The sequence below is a fragment of the Penaeus chinensis genome, chromosome 11 (assembly GCF_019202785.1).
Source record: "Penaeus chinensis breed Huanghai No. 1 chromosome 11, ASM1920278v2, whole genome shotgun sequence".
NCBI lineage: Eukaryota > Metazoa > Arthropoda > Malacostraca > Decapoda > Penaeidae > Penaeus > Penaeus chinensis.
The window spans coordinates 38,908,380-38,913,379 of NC_061829.1; the positions used below are offsets into that span (position 1 = coordinate 38,908,380).

General features: G+C 41.5%; 1 protein-coding gene across 1 annotated transcript in view; it reads left to right on the plus strand.

The window, feature by feature from the left end:
• LOC125030610 (IDLSRF-like peptide) overlaps positions 1 to 5,000 on the plus strand; it is an 89,909-nt gene that overhangs the window by 26,482 nt on the left and 58,427 nt on the right. The window lies entirely within an intron of this gene.

Sequence of the window (5,000 nt, forward strand, 5' to 3'; positions counted from 1 at the left end):
TCTCTCTCTCTCTCTCTCTCTCTCTCTCTCTCTCTCTCTCTCTCTCTCTCTCTCTCTCTCTCTCTCTCTCTCTCTCTCTCTCTCTCTCTCTCTCTCTCTTCAATCTATCTATCTATCTATCTATTAATCTATCTATATATATATATGTCTATCTATATATTTATCTATCTGTCTCTCTATTCAACTATCTATCCATTTACCTACCTAACTATCTATCTATCTATACAAACATACATATATGCATATGTATTTCAATATGTAAGTGTCTTTGTGAACCCTGTTCTAGGAGAAATATTACATCATAATTTTTTACCTCATGTTGACAAAAACATTCCCCGAGCTCTTGTCACTAGCCCCTTTCTCCCACTTCGCAAATTTCAGTGTATTTCCTCGCTGACATGAACAAACGTTTGCAGATTGTAAACTTTTGGGAAGGAGTCCCTATTTACATACACCAGTGGCTGTTTGCGTAGCTGTGCATAAGGAAGATGAAAATGCACTGGCTTTGGGGTCAGGGGAGTGCTGTCTGCTGTGTTGTGCCGTTTTGATTTTGGATTTTCGTAAAGAATGGGGCGTGTTGGTTGGGTGGGAGTTGCTCGTGGTTTATTAGTGATATTATACTAGTGTCTTCTTTCTATTTGTTTGTTCTTTCAGTTTGTTTGTTTGTTTGTTTGTAGGTTTCTTCCTTTCTTCCTTGTCTCTCTCTCTTTCTCTCTTTCTTTCTCTCTCTCTCTCTCTCTCTCTCTCTCTCTCTCTCTCTCTCTCTCTCTCTCTCTCTCTCTCTCTCTCTCTTTCTATCTTTCTCTCTCTCTCTCTATCTCTCTATCTATCTATTTATTTCTATCTCTATCTCTATCTCTCTGTCTCTTTTGTATCGTACCTCATCAGACGAATAGATAAGTGATCCTTTTCGGTTATGTTTATGTCTGATAAGGAAACCTTGAAGAGTTCGAAACGTTATAATATATATATATATATATATATATATATGTCTGTATGTATATATGTATGTGTATATATGTATGTGCATATATGTATGTGTGTATATATATACATTGTTTAACAGCCATTCATTCCACTCCAGGACATAGGCCTCTCTGAATTCACTATTGAGAGGTTATATGGCAGTCTCACCATTATCTGATTGGATGCCCTTCCTAATCAACCGCGGTTCGGCGCACTAACACTTGTGTCACGGCGGCGACTTCACCTACGATACCTGCGTTTTACATATATATATATATATATATATATATATATATATATATGCATACATATATACATGTATAAATATATATATATGTACATATACATACAGTATACAACTAGGTAAATGAATATACATATCACATGTAAGTCTGTGTGTGTGTGTGTGTGCACAGACACGCACAGATCAAGCCTAATCGACTTGGCACTCGGGGGCACTCTGTCGCGATGTTCCTCCCAAAAGGTAATGAAACGGGAATCTCATTGTGCTTTAGCCTAAAGGAGAAATATGATCCTGACAGAGCTAATTATGAGCAGCACTTCCCTTCTCTGTTTACGCTGGGATGGTTGCTTCTTAAACAATGGGTGAATGAAAAGAAGAGTGATTATTTGTAAAGATATATATATAAATCGATGAAAAATAGTAAATGATAAGAAAAAAATTATTTGATCGTGATGGACCTAGGGATCTTATTGGCAAAATTACGGAATTCGATTCGATACGATGTGACTTTTTCGCAGGACAAATATTTTTTTTTTACTTGAGTCATCCCTTCCTTGTCTAAAGCGTTAGAAAACGTGACGATCTCGACAAGGAGGAAACATTATTTCTTTTTATATTTGGACTTTTTGTCTCCCCCCCCCCCCCCCCCCCCCCCACGAAGGAATTGTATTTCCTGAATTCGACAAGGGCGCTTGATTTTAGAATTGATTTCTGGTGAAATAATGAAAATATTTTGTATCAAAATATATAATATATATATATGTGTGTGTGTGTGTGTGTTTTTTTTAATTATTATTTATATATATATATATATATATTTTATATATATCTTGGTGTTGTGTGTGTAGTTTGTATGTTATTAGAGAGAGAGAGGAGGGGGTGAAGAGGGGAGAGAGAGAGAGAGAGAGGGGAGAGAGGGGAGAGAGAGAGGGGGAGGAAGAAAAGAAAAAAGAGAGAAGAAAGAAAAGAGGGGAGGAGAGAGAAGGGAAGAGAGGGAGAGGAAGAGAAAAAAGGAGAGGAGAAATAGGAAGAAAAGGGAGAGAGAGAGGAGAAGGAGAGAAGAAGAAGGAAGAGAGAAAGAAAAGAATAGAGAGAAAAAAAGAAAACTAGAAAAGAGAGAAAAAAGGAGGGGAAAAAGAGAGAGAGGAAAGAGAGAGAAAAAAACGAAGGAGGAGAGAGAGAGGAGAGAGAGAAGAGAGGAGAGACAGAGACAGAGAGACGAGACAGAGACAGTCACAGAAAAAGAAAAGAAAGACAAAAGACAGACAGAAAAAACAGACCCCCGAAAGGAACCCCCTTTCCATAAAAAAAAAAAACAACAAAAAAAATTTTTCCCCAAGGGGCCAAAGTCCAGTCCACCCCCCCCCCCCCCCCCCCTTCCCCGCCCCATTCCCATCACCCATGATATTGACTTTCCATTTTTCCCCAGAGGAAAGGGGAAAAAGGGCAGCCTCCCAATAACTCTCCGGTTTTATGGGAGGTTTCGGCCGAGGGGAAAGGAGAAAAAAAAAAAATGGGTTTTGATTCTTTTGGAGAAGAGAGAAGGGAGAGAGAGGAGAGAGAAGAGGAGAGAGAGAGAAGAAGAGAGAGAGAGAGAGGGGAGAGAGACAGAGAGAGGAGGGGAGGGAAGAGAGAGAGAGGGGCAGAGACAGAGAAAGAGAGAGAGAGAGAAGAGAGGAGAGAGAGGGGGGGGGGGAAGGAGAGAAGAAAAGAGTGAGAAGGGGAGAGGAGAGAGGGAAAGGAGAGAGAAGAGGGGGGAGAAGAGAGGGAGAGAAGAGAGCGAGGGGGAGAGGGGAGAGAGAGGGGAAGAGAGGGGAGGAAAAGAGAGAGGAGAGGGAGAGGAGGGGGAGGAGAGGAAGAAAGAGGAGGGGGAGGGGAGAGAGGGGAAAGAGAGAGAGAAGAGAGAGAGAGAGAGAGAGGAGAGGGGGAGAGGGGAAAAGAAGGGGGGAGAGAGAGAGAAGAGGGGGAAGAAGGAAGAGAGAGAGAGAAAAGAGGAGAAGGGGGAGAAAAGAGGTGAGAGGGGGGAGAGAGAGAGAGGAGAAAAGAGGGGAAAAGAGAGAGAGGGGAGAGAGAAGAAAAGAGAGAAGGGAGAGAGAGAGAGAAGGGGGGGAAAAAAGAGAGAGATAGGGGGAGGAGAGGAGAGAGAGGGGAGAGAGAAGAGAGGGGAGGGGGGAGGGGAGGGGGGGAGAGAGGGGGAGGAGAGGGAGGGGAGGGGGAAGAGAGGGGAGGAGAGAGAAGGAAAAGGGAGGAGAGAGAGGGGAAATGAGAAGAGGGGAAGGGTGAGGGAAAAATAGAGAGAGAGAGAGAGAGAGAGAGAAAAGAGGAGGGAGGGGGGAGAGAGAGGAGAAAGGGGGGAAAAGAGAGAGAAAGAGAGGAGAGAAGTCGAATTGGATTGGTAACTTGGTGTTGTTGTTCTGTGGGCGGGAGGATTGGGGGGGGAGTGATTGGGTGGGGGGGTTGAAGGGTGGGCGTTGGGTGGGTGATTGATTTGAGGTAGGAGGAAGAGAGAGGCACACACACACACACACACAACACCAAACCCCACACACACACAAAACACCAACACCACACACCACACACACACCAGTCTTATTTTTGTCTTTATCGGCTGTACGCTCAATCAGCGTTATCAATATTATCTTTATCATTAATTATTTTTGTTTTCTCTCGATCTGTCTTTTTTTCTTTTTCTCTTTTCCCCTTTTTTTTTTCTTTCTTTCTTTTCTTCTTTTTACTTTTTTTTCTTCATATCTACATTACAATTTCTTGATATATACATTATATATACATTAAGAAATTATATCAAGTCATTAATTCAATATATCATTTATATATATATGTTAATGACAACTTTATCATAATTTATATACATTACTATAATCTAAACACATTAAATGACAATATAATATACCTACTATTTGGACCATCAAAAAAAACGTTCGAAACTGCAACATGCAACTGTGCAATCATGCAAACCTGACCAGTTTTCCTGCTTGTTATTAGGTTACAGCGAAATGACCCTTTGTGCATGAGTGAAATTAGACAATTACTCGAGTTATAAACGCTTCATTCTGTAATATGATAAAGTGCGAATGGAGGTTTCCTTTTAAGTGTGTTTCCATGTGGTGGGTTGGTGGTTTTGTAGTTGTGTGTGTGTGTGTGTGTTGTTGTTGTGTGGGGTGTGTGTGGTGTGTGTTAGTTGTTGTGTGTGTGTGTGTGTGTGTGTTGTGTGTGTGGGGTGTGTGTATTTTGTGTGTGTGTGTGTGTGTGTGTGTGTTGTGTGGTGTGTGTGTGTGGGGATGTGTGTGTGGTTGTGTGTGTGTGTGTGTGTTTTGTGGTGTGTGTGTGTGTGTGTGTGTTGTGTGTTGTGTGCTATTGGTCTGTGTCGGTGTTGTTGTGTGTGGTGTGTGTGTGTGTGGTGTGTGATTGAGTGTGTGTGTGTGTGTGTAGATAGATATATAGAAGATAGAGAGAGAGTAGAGAGGAGAGAGAGAGGAAGAGAAGAGAGAGGAGGAGGGAGAGAGAGAGAGAAATAGACAGACAGGTACACAGATAAATAGATCTGCATATATTCATACATACACAGGAAGAAAGAGACAAAGCTCTGTGCCTGGAGGCTGAGACAACTTCAACCCAACTTACAGTAGTTTATACCCAGAACGGAAACGCAGTGAGACCGTAATGATAATGTGGAGGGGTTATTCTCGAAATGATTTACGCAAATTTGAAAGGTTTATTTTCGATATGATTTACACAAATTCGAAGAAAAAAATATTTTATAAATACGTCC